This window comes from Hemiscyllium ocellatum, chromosome 37, assembly GCF_020745735.1.
Source record: "Hemiscyllium ocellatum isolate sHemOce1 chromosome 37, sHemOce1.pat.X.cur, whole genome shotgun sequence".
Classification (NCBI taxonomy): domain Eukaryota; kingdom Metazoa; phylum Chordata; class Chondrichthyes; order Orectolobiformes; family Hemiscylliidae; genus Hemiscyllium; species Hemiscyllium ocellatum.
The window spans coordinates 16,216,786-16,237,031 of record NC_083437.1 but is presented as its reverse complement, the minus strand read 5'-3'; positions in this window follow the sequence as shown (position 1 = coordinate 16,237,031).

The following is a 20,246-nucleotide window of genomic DNA, read 5'->3' as shown; positions in this document are numbered from 1 at the left end:
TATCCTGTACCCACGTACATGTATACAGGTACAATGAAACCAAATAAAAATTATGATCTTGTGAAGAGAGCAAAATGATGATAATTAGTGCCTAGTGGACAGTGTCAGAATCTAACACAGTGACAGCGCAATTAGATAATGCAGAACAATGTTTTTACCCCATAGTTGTTCATTCAGCATCCGTACATCTGATAGATTTATTTGTTTGGACAAGCGCAGGTCCAACCCACAAATTACTTGTGAATGTTTTGATCCACTTATAAAGTATCTTTCCAGCTCCCTTTGCCTTAGTGATTATATTAAGCTTACCTTCCCTAGCACTAAGTGGAACCTGGACTCCAGAGCTCCGTCTTCTCTTCGTGTTGGGGTGACACTCAGATAATTCCTGCCGGATATTAATCTCAGAGTTCAGTCCTGGTGTTACTCACTGGTGTCTGGCATAGGGGCCACATATAACCCTTCCCATTCAGAGATGAAAACTTGAGCCTTGGGTCAAGGGGTTACTCCACCAGGATGAAAGAACCTTTCTGGACACTTGCTCAGCATTTAGACTCCATATTCCAGTCAACACTCTGGGATTGTCAATGTTCAGCTTCTGACTCAGAAGTGGTGGGACTGCAGCCAAACCAAGTGCTCCATTATCTTTCCAAAGCTTTATTCAGTCAAACCCCACCAGAGTGCAATTTCCAATCTGAACATTGGACAAGCTATTGGAAATCGGACCAAATATTTTTCTTTACCTTCTTCAGATTGGGAACACTGAGCATACCTTGACACTGTGACTAGGAGTCACTTACCTCACCATCCACTTGGCCCAATTCTATATGATTCAGTGCCACATTGAATGTCACAGGCTCGCACTCCCCCTCTGAGTCATTCAGGACAGTCTCTTTAATTGCCAGTGTCTAGCACTACATATTAACTTAACATTATGAAATCGGATCTCAATGCACCATGGGATATACTGGGGATAATTGCCCTGGACAATGCAGCAGGGGAATATTTTTCTCTGTGCATAGTTGTGTACTCATGGAAATCTTCATCTGGGAATCATTCCTCTGTAACCATGCCTTCCTGTGATCAGGATAATGGGTAGTATAAAAATTTGATGAACATCTACCATTGATCTTGGAGAAAGTCTCATCCGTCAGTTCGTGTTGGGCTCAGCAGACCTAAGTGAGGACAGCTCCTTGCCATGTCTTTAATATATTGGCTACTTTAAAAGTGCTACTAATTGGTACACAACTATAATCTGTACAGTTTATTTTCCCGTAATGCACATTAAATTACCTCCTGCTGAATCTGTAATAGTCAAAAAGGAGGACAAATGCCCTTTGCATTATGTGAGCTATCATTCAGTACCATATTAAGTCTCTGGAATGCAACTTAAAAGAGCATTAAGCTCTAGGACTGTCACAGATGTGGGTGAAATTAAAATTCCACATGCTGGTATTATTCGTAGAGATAGCAGGCAGTGACTGACAGGATGTAACTTCAAAACATCTGAATTCCTTAATTCACTGACAATCTTGCAACTCAGCGACCCACGAGCCAGCCTTGTGGATGACTCTGTTAATGCATGTACTGTGTTAGCAGAACCCTGATTTAACTGAGCTCAGCAGTGGCCATTGTTGTTGGACTGAACGTTGGGCAGCTTCTGTAACATTCTTCTCCATCCTGCTAGGAAGTAGTGATTAGGTAAGGTCAGGATTTGGCCCAGCTACAAAGCCCAGTGGTTGAAAAGAGACTGACACGCAGAATTAGAATTTGGTATGTGTTTTGTCAGCTTTCCTGGGATTCAGTCAACGCAAAGATACCAATTAGCAGCTGATCTATCCAGACGGTGGCTCAGACCTGATGAAGATATTGCTGCAAATGCTATACAATTGGATTTTCAAAATACTGCTGATGAAATGGCGCCCGATAGTCTTATTCAGAAAATGGAAACCTTCAGTAAAATGGTGCACACTTCTGGTCAAGGAATTTGTGTGTTGATGAATGAATCTTTTTCTGCTTGGTGGGAAGGATGTAGTGGAATCCTGCAGGAATAGGTTTTGGGACCATCGCTTTCCTTCTTATACCTTCTAGATTTGAGTTTTCAAGCGCAATTTCAAAGATTGTGGATCACACAGCACTTAATTAGCAATGTAAGAGATGTTAGGAGGACAGAGATTGGTGAAATGGGCAAAATGTAGGTGTGTGTTTGATGTGGATAGGCACAACGTACAGCTTTTTGAGAAAAAAACAACTCAGGAGTCAAAAGGAATTGTCTGTTGGAAGGGGATGCAAAAATAGAGGATTATGAGAGTGTATCTTTGCAAAGCTTTAAAGCTGGAAGATTAGCTTAATAAGATTAGATTCCCTACAGTGTGGAAACAGGCCCTTCAGTCCAACAAGTCCACACCAACTCTCCAAAGAGTAACCCACCCAGACCCATTTCCCTCTGACTAATGCACATAACAATATGGTGTAATTTAGCACAGCCAATTCACCCGGCCTGCACATCTTTGGACTGTGGGAGGAAACCGGAGCACCCGAAGGAAACCCACACAGACACAGGGAGAACGTGCAAACTCCACACAGACAGTTGCCCGAGGTGGGAATTGAACACAGGTCCCTGGCACTGTGAGGAAGCAGTGCTAACTACTGAGCCATTGTGTTACTCAGGTACAGTTCTATTGGCTGGCTGTCTTACAGCTCAGGCCATTACTCACCTCTGCACCTAGACAGCTCAGAAATCATTTGGCCTATTGTGTATGCTCTCGCTCACTTCAAGAACAATTCACCTCATCCTACTCCCCCTCCTTTGCCCCACAGGACTTCCAATTATTTTCTCTTCAGATAATTGTCCAATTCCCTCTCAGGTTTCTATTGAAGCTCCATACTTTGCGAAAGCCCTGTGTAGATGATCAGACAGGTATCCCAGATCCAAGCTGCTGTGCACAAATATGTTTCTCCTCATGTTGCTGTCCAAATGCCCTCTGGTTCTCGACCCTTCTCCAATGGAAACAGTTTCTCCTGATCTCCTCAGTGCAGCGCCATCATGAATATTAATGCCCCAACTTCCTCTTAATGTTCCCTAAGGAGAACAGCCTCAAATGTTTCTTGTTGGCCATTGCCTCCATGGATTGGGATTCCGCAGACTTGGAACTGAGATTGGGACCTTCCTGCCACTCGGTTGTCAATTCTGATTGTACAGCAACACCCCTCTCACCGCGCCCCATCGTACAGTCTTTCCAAATCTGGCCAATAAAAGCAATCAGTTGTGTTTTCGATGACTCAGCTGTATTTCTTGCAGGTTCGCCTGACAACAATGAGCAGGAGATTAACCTTAATTCCTGGAGACCCCAGGACAATCCCAGCACGTTAGCAATGTAGTGTCACTACCGCTGACATGGCTACTGGGCTGAGCCAGATGATTTCCCACAATGCTTGGCCCCATCAGCCCTAATTGTGCCAATACAGCACGGTCAGACATGTTGCAGGGTATTACATCCTAATCTGCTCCCCAAGGGTTGGGAACACTTACAATGTCAGTTCTGCGGCGGTGGGCACGTGTTCTGCAAGTGCTTCCTTCTTCCCCTCTCCCTTCCTCCTAACAAGCCACCGGCCCTGGAATTCCTCTCATTGCTCAGGTCGGGGTGAACATTTCTACTGACCTGGCAGCAAATCAAACCCACGTCTTTCCCCTGGCGGCATGGCTGACTGTGCACTTCACAGTGTTCTGTCTTGCCCTCCAACACACACACACTAACACACCTGCGGCCAGCACAGCAAAGATTCCAGTCGAGTCTTTACTGGGCAGAGGCATGCTACGACTGCCTTCAGGGCCTGTCAGACAGCACTGTCAGACAGCACTGTCAGACAGCACTGTGCAGCCATTCCCTTCAACTGACAGAAAGCCTTGTAGCAACAGACTCCAAAGTCACTGCCCGACCCTGACAAAGTGAATGGTTTGCTCCCAACAGGAGAAATCTCTCGACTTCTAATCGAGGGACTACCTGATAAAACACGGGCAGATTATCATCGCAATTTAATATCCTGGGAAATTCCTTTTGAGGTACCTGCTGTCAGCATCAATTCAGCCCTGCCTGCCTGCAGTTCACTTCCTGTGGTTTAAGTGAGTTTGTCACCTGAGTTTCAGAAATAAGTGCAAAGGACAGTCTGTGAGGTTTTATTCCGATGACTCTGTAGGTCTGTATGCTCAAAATGTGAACCATTCTGATCAGGAAGATGAAAAATCTCAGCCATAGTTAAACTGAAGGTACTTTGACTCAGCTTCATTGTTCTGAGTCACATGTCACCAGGTTATAGTCCAACAGGTATATTTGAAACCGTAGGCTTTCAGAGTTCCAAATACACCTGTTGGATAGAACCCGGTGTCGTGTGCTTTTTGACTTTTTCCACCCCAGTCCAACACCAGCACCTCTACATCATTGTCCTGGGCTCAGGAGGGGTGCATGTCATTTAGGTACTGAGTGTTCACAGCACAGAGACTGTCATACAATCCAACATGTTCACTCTAGTGTTTATACACTTAACTCAACTCAATTTCCATTAAGATCAGGGAGCATCCAAGGAGCAGGAGATTCGACGTTTCGGGCATAAGCCCTTCTTCAGGAAAGGGCCCGAAACGTCGAATCTCCTGTTCCTTGGATGCTGCCTGACCTGCTGCGCTTTTCCAGCAACGCATTTTCAGCTCTGATCTCCAGCATCTGCAGTCCTCACTTTCTCCTCAATTTCCATTAACTCTACTAGCATATCTTTCAGTTCCCTTCTCCCCCTCCATTATATAAATGATATGAATGCGAACAAAAGAGGTGTAGTTAGTATGTTTGCAGATGACACCAAAATTGGAGATGTAGTGGACAGCGAAGAAGATTACCACAGAGTACAACAGGATCTTGATCAGATGGGCCAAAGGACTGAGGAGTGGCAGTTGGAGTTTAATTTAGACAAATATGAGGTGGCTGCATTTCGGAAAGTCAAATCAGGGCAGGACTTATACACTTCATGGTAAGGTCCGGGGGAGTGTTGCTGAACAAAGAGCCCTTGGAGCACAGGTTCATAGTTCCTTGAAAATGGAGTCACGGGTAGATAGGATAGTGAAGGAGACAATTGGTATGCTTGTTTTATTAAGTATAGGAGTTGGGAGGTAATGTTGCAGCTTTATAGGACATTAATTAGGCCAGTTTTGGAATATTGTATGCAATTCTGGTGTCCTTGCTTTAAGAAAAATGTTGTGAAACTTGAAAGAGTTCAGAAAAGATTTACAAGGATGTTGTCAGGGTTGGAGGATTTGAGCTACAAGGAGAGGCTGAATAGGCTGGGGCTTTTTTCCCTGAAGCATCGGAGGCTGAGGGGTGACCTTATAGAGGTTTATAAAATCATGAGGGGCATGGATAGAATAAATAGACAAAGTCTTTTCCGTGGGGTGGGGGAGTCCTGAACCAGAGGACATGGGTTTACGGTGAGAGAGGAAAGTTATAAAAGAGATCTAAGGGGCAATTTTTTTACTTAGAGGGTGCATGGAATGAGCTGCCAGAGGAAGTGGTGGAAGCTTGTACAATTACAGCATTTAAGGGGCATATGGATGGGTATATGAATAGAGGGATGTGGGCCAAATGCTAGCACTTGGAACTAGATTTACTTTGGATATCTGATTCGCATGGACAAGTTGGACCGAAGGGTCTGTTTCAATGATGTACATCTCTATGACTCTATGCTGCTTCACAGTTGAATGCACCAATGTATTCACTTCAACTAGTTCCAGTGCAATGTTACTTTCTACCTCCATTGCAGACTTAGTGCATCTACTGTCTTTTTAATCTCAAGACCTGAGTATTTGAATGTACCCACTGAGTAGAATTTACTGTGCTCCTTGGGGGGAGGTAGCAAAGCTCAGGATGTTGTGTCAGTGTGTTGTTCTGCTCTTAAAAGGCAGGCTCATAATATCATTTCAATGTCATAGCATGCAACCTGAGGGTTTAAAGTTCCCAGAATCCAACTTACCTCGAGCCATCTGATGCATGCTTTTTAACAGAATAGCTTCATATTAGCCCAGACACTGAAGCATCTGTGAATGGAATAATTGTATGTATCAATAAGCTGTAATAAATATCTGTTGGATCATTCAATACCACCTTACCCATTTTAAATCATGAAGGATAACATAACCATTGATGCATCAGGTACAGGTTCACTAATGTGGCAAAATGCACATTGTGGTAAACAGTCTAGGCTGTTATTAAAGAAACAACTCTGCCATCTTGGTGGTAGACATTTGAAAACTTGACTGGAGATCAACTAAACAACAGCTTGGATCTCAAAGCATTCAAACAATTAGCACCATCAGTTACTGTGATCACAGATCTGTAAGAGTGTTGATCAGGCAGTAGACAGAGCTATTTTAATTCTGAATAAAAGCTAAGCTCTTTTAAGTTGGGAGATATGTCTCTCTTTAAAAAAACACATGAGTACCTCCAGTGCTAATTGACAGAACAAGTCAGAGGCCTGCACCATCATCAGTATAAGACTTTAGAATCAGAACAACCGTATTGTACAGAAGAGGACCTTCAGCTTATCGGGTCTGCACCAATGTATGATGAACACTTGATCTTCTACCGAATCCCATTTAGCAGTACTTGGCCCATAAGCCTTGAATGTTATGATGTGCCAAGTGCTCATCCAAGTATTTTTTAAAGGATGTGAGGCAACTCATCTCTATTCCCTTCCCAGGCAGCACACTCCAGACTGTCACCAACCTCTGGGTAAAACAGTTTTTCCTCACAATCCCCAAACCTCATGCCTCTCAGCTTGAACCCATGTCCCCTTGTAACTGACGCTTCAACTAAGGGGAACAGCAGCTCCTTATCCACTCTGTCCGTTCCCCTCAAAATCAAGTATGCCTCAATCAGATCACCCCTCAGTCTTCTCTGCTTCAACAAAACAATCCAAGCCTATCCAATCTTTCTTCATAACATAAATTTTCCATCCGAAGCAATATCCTGGTAAATCTCCGTTGCACTCCCTCCAGTATAGTTACATTCCTCCTATAATGAAGCGACCAGAACTGCAGACAGTACTCTCGCTGTGGTCTCACCACAGTCCTACACAACTACAACATGACTTCCCTGCTTTTGTAATCCATACCTTGATCGAAAAAGGTAAGTGTCCCATATGCCTTTCTCACCGCCCTACTGACATACCCTCTGCCTTCAGAGATCCAACAGACAAACACACCAAGATCCCTTTGTACCACAGAACTTCCTAGTGTTATGCCATTCATCAAATACCTCCTTGTCAAATTCCCCCTTCCAAAGTGTATAACCTCACACTTTTCAGGGTTCAATTCCATCTTCTACTCATCTGCCCATTTGACCATCCCATTTATATCTTCTTGTAGCCCAGGACACTCAATCTCATCATTAATGACCTGATCAATGTTTGTGTCATCTGTAAACACACTAGTCCAACCCCAGCACAGGGATCTAATTCATTTATATAAATGAAGAATAATAGGGGACTCAGTACAGATCCCTGTGGTACACCACTGGGCACAGACTTCCAGTGACTAAAGCAGCATTCTGTCATTACACTCTGTCTCTTGCAACTGAGCCAATTTTCTAAATGGAAATGTAGTGATAAAAAAGACTTTAAAACATCTAGAAGCATTACCTCCATCCAAGAATGAGTTCATTCAATCTTTTGTCTTTCTTTTCAACTTGGTTAAAAATGAAGGGACACCCTTGTAATGTTATCAATTCTTAGTTAGCATGAACACCATCTTGTGGCTGAAACTTGAAATCACATGCCTGCAGTTTTAAATTTGCAAGCCCATCGTTCCTAAAGAACTTTTCTTAATAGAACCCAGGGCAAGAAAATAACAGTAACAGTCAAGAAAGAGAAACATAAAAGGGAAAAAAAAACAAAAGGAGGCAGGAATAAAACCAAGGAAAGAAATGAACAAACACTGCGTTGGGCTCTACTTCAAAGAAATGCAAAAATATCTAAAGAGAAATGGAAGGCAAACATTTAATCATGGATTGAGCAGCCAATGAAAGCGTTACTGAATTACAAGTGGTTTTATATTATAGAACAACCAATCAGTGATACCATGAAGAGAGCTCTAAATAACAAAAAAAAAACCCAAATACTATGGATACTAAGAAGCAGAAATAAAAAAAAACAAAAATTGCTAGAGAAACTCAGCAGATCCAATCTGGCTTTGTCTCCCTCTCTGCACAGATGCTGCCAGCCTTGCTGAGTTTCTCCAGCCTTCTGTTTTTATCCCTAAAAGTCTCGCTTCCCATTGGTCAGCAAGTGTTTTGCAGAATTAGCACGTCTGATCATTCCATCGGTGATCCGAAAGATCTGGGGAGTTCTCGAAGACAAATTTAAGGTAAAAATTCACTTTAGGATTAGCAAACATATGTCATGCTGACAACGCTTTTCATTGTATGTTTCTTGTAAAAGTGCATATGAGAATAAATTCTAAAGTCTAAATTCTAACAGACAATAATCCCGGGAGTCTAGTAACCAGTTTGACAGAAGGCGCTGCAGAAAAGATCAAGAGATCACAAAGATCAACTTTACTAAAAAAAAAGTGGGTCATCAGACAGTGCTGGCCTCCATATTAATTGAAGCCTTTTACTTAAATTAAAGAGTCCTCTGGGCAAGGAAAGAATTCCATACCATTGACACATGACTTGAGGATGCATGCAAGTATGAAGCCATAGTGATAGGCCAATAACAATGACATGCTTTAGCTGCAGTCAACACTGTTGCTATGGGCAACAAAATTCACCAAACCACCAAAATCTTTAACAGATACAGTATGTCAAACCAACCCCCAAAGCAGTTCAACTTTTCTTGATATCTGTAGGGCATGAGGCACCATATGATTCTGGTCACGTGTGTGGGAAACCTGATTCCAAAGGCCAAGCCAGATCCCAGAACACAAATAACCAGCAACAAGGAAAATGATAAAAGTGTGCACAAGGTCAAACACATCCATCAGGTTCAGAGTCAAACAAATGAAAGACAAATTTCAGAACATGACCAAATTTTCCAGTTTGTTAGCCTTCCATACCCAATCAACAGTATAAACACATCAGAAGTTTTCACAGCCATTAATACCGTTTGTCCTGTAAAGCCAGAACACCACACCTTAAAAGTTAAAATCGAGGATTTAGCAAAAGGAGCTCTGTCGGTCTATTACCATGAGGCATCCTGAAAGATGTCTACCTCAGCACATGGCATTCCATGGGTCAACCTGTGAGACCATGTTTTACAGATCACCAATTCCATGCATTGGCAGAATTACTTTGCCGTGCCTGTACACAAGCTGATCATGACTTTTAAAAAATCTTCTACCTACTAGATACCAAAGGTATAATGGCTCATATTATATTATTTTATTACAATGACAGGATTACCAGTATGCAGAGAAAGCAGTACAGTCACAATTCAGAAGATTTAAACCACATTCTCTGTTGTGGAACAGACCATACATGACTTAATGGAATTAATTGAAGTTGAAGATGCTCACAATGCTAACCTGTTGCACTTTGGTCAGAGTGAACTTGATACAATTGGGAAACTACTAAAGATGATCAACTCCAAGATCACTATTCAGGGATGGCCTGACAGTAATAAAGAAATACCAGAGAGAATTGGTTCATTTTGGCCATCCAGAGGTTAACTTGGTTTATCACAACAAGTCATCTTCAAGCTCAGACATGTCCAATATCAAAACCATTACATCATGTCCAGATGACCTCAGGGACACCAGGATGTTGTATGTACAGGATGGTTAGAAAGCAATTTTGTGTATTGACCAGCAACATTTAAGCAGTGGCTTAAAGATGTCCCACGCATATCAATCAGTGCCAGCTTTTCACAACAATGAATTCTGATTCTTGAAGTTGCTATCACACTTGGTCCTCAAACGCCAGCACAGCCAGGAAGAAAATTAAAGGGAATGGTGCTGGCCAGGGATGAATCAGAATATTCAACCACTTGTGAATACACCTGAAGTATGCCAAACCTATTAACCCCAGAAGTGGAGGGAGCCTCTCCATCCACAAAATGTTCCTTCCATCCCTTGGACAAAAGTTACAAGAGCGTTGTTCACAATGTACTGTGAAGATCACATCCTTGTGATGGATTCCACATTCTTCAATAACTTAGTAACACACTGACCATACATATTCACATTATGGATGAAAGAACTAAGGGAAATGTTGCTAAGTTCGCACAAAGATAGGTGAATGGACAGGGAATGTTGAGGAGGTAGGGGGCTGCAGAAGGATTTGAATAGTCCAGAAGACTGGGCAGATTACCAGGCCACGAAGAATTATCAAAAGTGTTAGACAGAAGCCTGTACTGGTAATCCTGTAAACTCCGTTTACGTGTTCGTACAATTGCTAAATTAACAGCATCCGCCTATGTACAACTATGTCAATGTTAGGAAAAAAATGTTTTTCTTTGGAATAAAGAGGATGTCATGGGATGTCTCAAGGTCAGTAAGTCATCATGCTCATGATACCAACATTGCACTGTAGCATGTGACCTTAGGCCTTAAAGGTCTCCAGCTCCACCTTAACTCCATCAACTTGGAGTATAACAAGCATGCTATTCTTTATATCAGAATATTTTATTGTTAGCCCAGAAACTTAAGTGTCAATGAATGTAATATGTGTATATATTGGGGTGGCATGGTGGCTCAATAGTTGGCACTGCTGCCTCATGGCGCCTGGGTTCAATTCCACCATCAATGTGGAGTTGGCACATTTGTCCTGTGTCTATGTTGGGTTTCCACTGGGTGCTCCAATTTTCAAAGATGTGCATGTTAGTTGGATTGGCCATGCTAAATTGCCTATAGTGTTCAAGGATGTGTAGACTGAATGGATTACCAATGGGTTGGGTCTGGGTGGATTGCTCTTTGGAGGGTACGTGTGGACTTAATGGGTCGAATGACCTGCTTCCACACTGTGGGCAGTCTATGATTTGTAGATACCTTTTGTATCTCACAATATGAACTTAACTAGATTCTTATTTTGATAACTTAAGCATTGCTGCAACAAGTAAAGATACACTATTTGAGGCAAAGTATACGTTGAGCTGGGGAGGGCATGAAATCGGGATGGGGAGGGGAGGGGCAGGGGTTGAGTGGGGGAATGGGGGTGGGGCACTTATTGCCTTCCTAAAGCTGTGAAATACTCTCAAGGGCAATTTTATACGCAGAACTCGATGGAGGCCTTAACATTGCACCACTGGACCTCATCATTCTGTTTTGAGGGGAATTGTCCTGAACAACATTTATTCCAAACTCAGCATCATAATGCCAATTGTGGGACTTTGTTGTGTGCAGATTTCTTGCTAAATTTATGTTACAGTAGTGACGACACTTCTAAAGGGCTCCATTGGCTATAAGCTGATCTACAGCGTCCACAGATTGGGAACAGTGGAACATAAATGCAAGTTTTTCTTTCTGTTTGACACGTGCCCCTTGGCGCAACGTTTTGTTTCTTATTTTGGTGTATAAGTGCACATTGAATTGCTACAATGAAAACAAGAGTTCCCCTATTAGGAAAGACAAACATGGTAATGCATAACGTGAATATGTCTCATCAACTTCTCTCAATAGAGCTATTGAATAAAAAGACCCACAACACAAAAAAAATCAGACATCTACTTGGGTTGAAAAACCATGCCAAATTACTGAGAAGAATGTTTCCTCTGTCTTGGTACTCTACAGAGTGTTAAATATATTTGGAGAACCTCAATCCAATTTCTAATAGGCATTGGCCTCCTCTACAACACTGCTCCAAATTCAGCATTAATTAGGAATTACATTGACAAGTGCAGTTGGGATGGTTAGTGTGGAAAATGGGAAAAACCTTTCCATTTTGCTGAGGGAAGGGATGTTGCTGGGGCAAGGCAGAGGGAGCTTCACTCGGTATCTAAATTGCTCTATCCCAGTCCTGGGAAAGATCGAAGCTGAGACAGGGCTTATGAAATGCTAAAGTGTTCCATTTGCCAACACTAACCTTGTTAAGCACAGTCTTGTAGATGATGTCAGCAGTCAGCCTTGGAAGCTCAGAATGGTCTGGCACCCTCTACTCTCATTCTTGTGCGTGCTGTTGTAAACCTGGTGGCTGTTTATCACTGGAAAAGGAATATACTGTTTCTCTGTTTGCTTGTGAAGTGTCTATCTATTTTCCCTGAGGCTTTCTGAAGGCTCAAACGTCTATTGCTGCACTTCATGGAGTGGCTTGGGGGCGGTGCCAAAACTGGCAACCAGCTGTCAAGTCAATGCCAATAGAACTTGGCCCAGTGGATGTATTTTTATCATCTCACTTTCAGGATTTTCACGTATTACCGTGTTTTCTGGAGCATTGCTCCTTTATACCTGATCCCAACCTTTTCCGAGTAGCTAGTGTCCATGAACGATCCTCCACAATGCAGTGGGGCGTGGGAGAGCCTGTCACGTTCTGCCCTCTCCCAAAGAAGAAACTAAGAACAACTTTTCCAGCAGGAATCGCTGCACATCAACCATAGGTTGGACTCCTGGTTGTTTTTTTCTCCCTGTCCTTAGCCCAGGGTCTTGAGGTCAGTTTTAGATACTGTACCACTTTGCTGGTTATCATCCATTAATTGTATACAGTGGATAAAACATAGAATTCTCTTCATCTCACTTACAGTGGCTTGAGCAGATAATCTAGGTTCACACTCCCAGTGCAATGCTGAGGGAGTGCTACATTGTTAGGACTATTAGCTTTCAGATGAATGTCGAACTGAGGAAATTTCAGGCCAGTCAATCTAAACTTGATGGGAGGGAAACTATTGGAAGAAATACCGAGGGACAGAATTATTTTGCATTTAGAGAGGCAGGGATTAATCAAGCACAGTCAGTGTAGTTTTGTGAAGAAAATGTCATGTCTGACTAATTTGACTGGATTTTCTCGAGGAGGTGACCAGGTGTATAGATGGGCATAGTCTACTTGGACTTCAGAAAGGCTTTTGATAAGGTTCTGCATGGGAGGCTGGTAGCAAAGATAAGAGCTCATGGGAAGCAAGGAAATCGGTTGAGTGGTAGGAAATAGAGGGTGATGATTGAGGGGTGTTTTTCTGACAGGGGATCTATATCCAGTGGGATTTCACAAAGCTAGTGTTGGGGCCCTTGCTGTTGATGGTTTATATAAGTGATTTAGACATGTATGTAGGAAGGTTGATCAATAAGTTTGCAGACGATACAAAAATTGGTGCGATGGTAAATAGTGAGGTGGATAGCTTTAGACTACAAGATGATATAGATGGGCTCATCAGATGGGCTGATCAGAGGAAAATGGCATTCAATTAGATTAATGTGACATGATTCACTTGAGCAGGACAAGCAAGGCTAGGGAATACATGACAAATGGTAGGACCCCAGGGAGCACCAAGGATCAGAGGAACCTTGGTGTGCTGGTACACGGGTCCCTTAAGATAGTGGGACAGGTAGATAAAGTGGTTAAGAGAGCATATGGGATATTTGCCTTAAATAGTCAAGTCACAGAACTTACAAGCATGGAGATTATGCTGCAACTGTATAAAACATCAATTAGGCCTCAGCCAGAGGATTGTGTGCAGTTTTAGAATAGACATTATAGGAGGAATATCATAGCACTGGAGAGAGTGCAGAGGAGATTTACCAGGATGTTGCCTGGGCTAGAGAGCTTCAGTTTTGAAGAGACATCGGACAGACTGGGGTTGTTTTCCTTAGAGTACAGGATACTGAAAGGAGTCATGATTGAGATGTATAAAACAATGGAGGGCATAGATAGGGTAGACAGATGGAGGGATCAATAACCAGGATTCTAGGTTTGAAGTAAGAAGCAAGAGGTTTAGAGAAGATACGAAGAAAATTCTTTTCATGCAGAGGGTGATGGGAATCTGGAACTCACTGCCTGAAAGGATGGCAGAGGCAAAAAAACGTCATAATGTTTAGGATATTTAGATGTGCACTTGTGATGCCAACTGATACAAGGCTACTGGCCAAATGCTGGAAAATCAGGTGAAACAGTTAGTTGGTTGTTTTTGACTGATGAGGGTGCAATTGGCACAAGGGCCTTTCTCCATGTTGTAGATCTCTATGTCTCTATATGGCACTGTCTGTCAGTGAAAAAGTAAAAACAAATTGTGGTACTATTTTTAAAATTATTTCGTGGGATGCGGTCATCACTGGCCAGATATTAGAAATCACACTTCCCCAGTTGCCCTAAGGCAGCGAAGAATCTACCACATTGCTGTGGGTATGGAGTCACATGTAAGGCAGACCAGGTAAGGATGGCAGATTTCTTTTCCTAAGTGAACCAGACTGATTGTTGTGAATAAAAACAATGATATAGTACTTACCATTAGGGGCCATGGCGATATTGGAACTCATGTTCCCAGCCAGTGTTCTGTATTCTTTGTCCAGTAACATTACCATTACATTAGCAGCTCTCCCGAAAGGAATATGAGTAGATGAGTTATTTTGAGCCAATGTGCATTCCTCCAGCAACATCATTAAAACAGATTATCTGGTCATTTACACATTGCAGTTAGAAAGAGCTTGCAGTGTGCCAATTAGCTGCCATATTTCCAACACAACAACAGTGATTACACTATCCTCCTGGTAACTAGTTAGGAAAAAAAAAGACCTGATGTTTACCTGTGATGGATTACCTCCACTTATGTCTACATAACTTCCATCTGAAGGTGTTCAATTTGTCAGCACTTCCTTTTAAAGCACAGAAACATAGTTGGCATCATCAGTCACCTTGGGAAGTTTTGAGTATATATTTTTATTTAAGCTGTTCAGGCATAACTCTGGAGGAGGTGACACTTGAACCCAGCTCTTCTGTTTACTGCCACTGTGCCACGAGCTCCTTAAGGGAGTTCCCTCGAGTTTGGCACTAACTGCACTCATTTTTGGTCATGCAGTTAAACTATCCAGTCAATTTATAGAATTCCGACAGTGTGGAAGCAGGCCATTCAACCCATCAAATCCAAAGTGACCTTCTGAAAAGCATCCCACCCACACCCAACCCCATACCCTGCCTTATCCTATGCCTGTAACACTGCATTAACCATGGCTAATCCACCTAGCCTGCACGTCCCTGGACACTATGGGATAATTTAGCATGGTCAATCCACCTAACCTGCACATCTTTGGACCATGGGAGGAAAACAGGGCAGCTGGACGAAACCCACGCAGACACGGGGAGAATGTGCAAACTTCACACAAATCCAAGGCTGGAACCAATCCCACGTCCATGGTGCTGTGAGGCAGCAGTGCCAACCACCTCCAAATCAATTGATATAAACAAATTAATATACTTCAGAATTACTTCATTTAGTTATAAAGTACTGATGTTCTGATGTTGCAAAAAGCTCTACGTAAAAGCAAGAATTGCTTTCAAATGGCTCAGTATCATCACTGTAATCATCAGTGAAATGTGAGTCTGCTGGAATGGCCAAGATGGCAGATGGGCTTGGAGAATGCAGGTTGAAGCTGCACACCAAGTCCTTGTGGCAGGAAAACTAACCCTCCTCAAAGCTAGGAGGTGATTGCTTTGTGGTAATATCACTGGACTAGTAACTAGAATCCTAGGCTGATATTCTGGGATATGTGGGCTCAAATCCCACATGTAGCAGATGGTGAAATTTGAACTTTGATAACAATCTGGAATTAAAGAGCTGGCTATCTAGCTGCTGTCCACTGTCATGAAAGCCCATCAGGTTCACTAATATCCTTCAGGGAAGGAAATCTGCCATCCTTCCTGGCCTGGCCTACATATGATAGATGCCCACCAATGTGGTCAACCCATTAAATACCCTCTGAGAAATTAGGAATGGGCAAGAAATGCTAGCCAGCAAAACAAATTGAAAAGATGTGTGTGGTAGGAGGAGTTTGGTGCAGAGCATATGCTTGCTAATAGCAGCATATCAATTGGACTCTTTTAGGAGTTATACAGAGAGGATGGATATCCAGCCTCTCCTTATAACTCCTTAAAGAGTCTAATTGATGTGCTGCTATTAGCAGGCAAATGCTCTGGGACATTTTTCACTGGGGCAGAGGAGGTTAAGGGGTGATATTATAGAGGTTTATAAAATCATGAGAGGTATGGGTAAGGTGAATCGCAAAGGATTTTTTCCCTAGGGTCGGGGAGCTCAAAACAACAGGGCATATTTTTAAGGTGAGATGAGAAAGATTTAAAAGGGAACTGAGGGACAATGTTTTCATACAGAGTTTTTCATATGTGGAATGCACCTCCAGAGGAAATGGTAGATGCAAGCATAGTTACAATATTTGAAAGACATTTGGATAGATACATGAATAGGAAAGGTTTAGAGGGATATGAGCCGAATACAAGCAAATGGGACCAGTTTAGTTTGGGAAACCTGGTCAGCGTGGACAAGTTGGACTGAAGGGTCTGTTTCCATGCTGTATGACACTATGGCTCAATGACTAAATATTCAATGGTCACAAATTCTAATGGGATTTAGTGGTGGATCAGGATTAAATGAAAATTTTACAGGTTACACATGCTTTCAGAAATACACTCTGTTGAGTTTACTGGCATGGGGTACCTTGTTTACCGACTCACAATTTCCAATTGAGGGATCAAGGTGTGGAAAACTCTAAAGATTACTCTCCTGCCTTAGATTCGGACTGCTCCTCCTATCTGTGACCCCATGAATTGCTCCATCTCCTCTCTCCAGGGATTCAGTGGTGATCTCTGGTGTGGTCCTCGTTTATTAACACCATGGCTCATGTTGGCACGATTAGCATAGCCTCTGATTGTCTGAGAGGCCAGGAGTCCCTCCCTGTTGGAAGCCTGATCTGTCAGGAGACCTGGAGCTATCCGAAGATGAGTCCGATTATCTGGAAATTGTCTCAGATCACTTGGAGCAAAGGAGAGAGCCCAACAGTTCTCCAAATGGTGAATGGCACCAGCATTAAATTCGGCCCATGTTTACCAGGAGCCACTTAGAAAGAGGTTGTTTATTCTGAATTTGTGTTGTTTTAATTTCAAATGTGAGTTAACTCCATCCCAAAGCAAATGGTGCCAAATACTGACATCATATAATCCCCAATGAAGGTAATATATAATTAATGGAATATATGTCATATAATTACAAATTGTTCACTTTCTTACACTGAACTAATTCATTTTGAGATGTCAGCTCTGTGAGCTTGATTCACTGCCGAGTTCCTGAAAACTTATACAGACTTGCACATTCTCAGCTTTAAAACAGGACCTGCCTTGATTCCATTCTCCACCCTGGCATGTTTTTGGGATGTGTCTGCCAGAGCTGGAGAAAGGAACAAGGAATGTTGGACAGAGATAAAGACGATTATCAGGGAATGCCGGGTGGGGTGTCAATATTCAATTTATTTTGCCCTGTACATTGAGACCAAATCAAATACTTGAAAAGCTTTATGCAGATTTATTGTCACTTAATATGTCGAATAAAAATCATGTATGAAGTTGGAAAGCTAAAAACCGTGAGTCTGGACTCATAGATGTGGAAACGAATCTTTCAATACAAAACTCATGACCTCCCCATCTTGTGAGACTCTCTGGCAGGAGTTTGATTTGCTGAATTTGTTAAGACATCCACACTATTTTAGTATAAACTCCTGTGACTTGCATTTGATGGTTTTCATTTATTTTATTCATTTCTGTTTGTGTTTCTCACACTGAGAAATGTCAATGCTGGGGAGTGGCTCATTGTCTGCTTTTTACACCCAATGTCAAGCCCTCCTAAATTGGATCCAGCATGGTTTAAGAAGCAGAGTAACACTTTTTCCAAAGCCGGCCTGACAAAAGCATCCACTGGCTAGTGTCTGCAGGGACTTGGATAATGAATTGATTCCTTTCACATTATTCTATCAATACTCCCAGATCATCGAGTCATAAAATTATACAGAACAGAAAGAGACCCTTCAGTCCAACTTGTCCATGCCAACCAGGTTTCCCAAATTAAACTAGTCCTATTTGCCTACATTAGGTGATGTCCCTCTAAACCTTTCCTATTCATGAAATGTCTTTTAAATGTTGCATCTGTACTTGCAACTACTACTTCCTCTGGCAGTTCATTCAATGTACAAATCATCCTCTCTGTGGAAAAACATGGATGTTAACAGCTTGATGCAGATTATCGTGCCACTAGTAATGTTACATGACTCAAGGGTAAAATAGGATTAACTTTTACTCCACCACCTAACATTAATAAGAATATAACAACCTCAAAATGCAATGGCCTGATGGCTCCATTAATGTTAATGGTACAACTGCCTCTATTTTGTTGGGAGCCTATTTCTGGCTGCCTAAGATTCTGCCTGGTTCAGGCAATAGGTAATATTTAAAGACGCAATGTGATTTAACCTTTCAGTTGGAACTTATCAGACCCATGATAATAAATAACCTGGGCCACAGCCTCACTGAGAGCAACCTGATCTGCCCCAACCCCAGCCTTTGCCACCTGACCCCCACTCACCTGAGTAAAAGTCCAGGTGGCTAACTGACAATGTTTAGGGAAGGAAGTGACTGTCCTTAACAAGATCTGGCCTACATGTGACTCCAGCCTCAATCAATATGATTAGTGATAAATTGCTCTCTAATGTGACCCAACAAGTCATTCTGTTCAATTGAACATCTCTGGAGGTCAAAGGCTCCCCAAATGAAGACCCATCACCACCTTATCAGCACAACTAAGGCAACAAATACCAAATATTCATCTCCCCACATCTCCAAAATGAATAAATCAATAAAGTCCAAGGAATTCTAGTTCTTAACTATGTCCGTGTTACAGTGTATTCAAACAGATTGGTATCATATAATATTCATTTTTATCTATCCCTTAATTTTACTAAATTAATTCTTAACAGATGATGTACAACAACCAAATTGTTTATCAGTAAACGTTGCCATTGCTAACCTTGATGCCAGATCTTCCTTTATTTTAATAATCCATATTTTGAAAAAATGTGATCTGAGTTAGCCATATTTGATATTAACATGACTTTCTGACCCCACATCAGTGCTATCAATAAAACCTTCCATATCTGTCCTTATAGGGTCATCGAGATATCCAGCATGGAAACAGATTCCTTGGTCTAATTCATCCATGCCAAATAGATATCCTCAATTCATCAAATCCCATTTGCCAGCACTTGGCCCATATTTCTCTCAACCCTTCCTATTCATATACCCATCCATATATCTTTTAAATGTTATAATTGTACCAGCCTCCACCACTTCCTCTAGCAGCTTATTCCATACACGCACCACCTTCTGCGTGAAAAAGTTGACCATCAGGTCCTTTATAAATCTTTCCACTTTCACGCTAAACCTATGCCCTGTAGTTATGGACTCTCCTAACTCAAGGAAAAGAGTTAAAAATCACAAAAAAACCAGGTTATAGTCCAACAGGTTTAATTGGAAGCACTGGCTTTTGGAGCTCTCATCATCTGGTGTGAAGGAGCAGCGCTATGGAAGCTAGTGCTTCCAAATAAACCTGTTGGACTATAACCTGGTGTTGTGTGATTTTTAACTTTGTACACCCCAATCCAACACCAGCATCTCTAAATCAAGGAAAAGACATTGTCTGTTTACCCTATCCATGCCCTTTATGATTTTATAAACCTCGATGAGGTCACCCCTCAGCCTCTGCACTCCAGGGAAGACAGCCCCAGCCTATTCAACCTCTCCTTATAGCTCAAACCTTCCAACCCTAGCAAAATTGGATTAAGAGGCAGACCTCAATAAAACATATAATCTAAAATGAACCCCACTTTACTTACTATTGTAGATTTACAAAAAAACCCAGCTTACAACAGCATTCACTGATGCCTCTGCCTCAGCTCATCATCCATTGAAATCTTTATCCATTATTTCTTGCCTTTAGACTTGACAATATCGGCGCATTTTTGACCAGTCTCCAATGTTCTACCCTTTATAAACTTGGGGAATCCAAGTCTCTTCAGTTCTTCTTGTAGCCTATTTGCCTTCACCCTTCTGTTCACTGAACTATCTTGTGTCCCAGTTAAGCAATGCCTTGATTTTAAACTTTCTCTCAATGCTTTCAAATTGCTCCATGTTCCTGGCTCCTTCTGATCTCTGTAATCTCCCCTGGCTCAACAATCCTTTAAGATCTCTGTACTTCTCTAATTTTGGCCATGACAAGCATCCATCTGTAATGTTAATTGC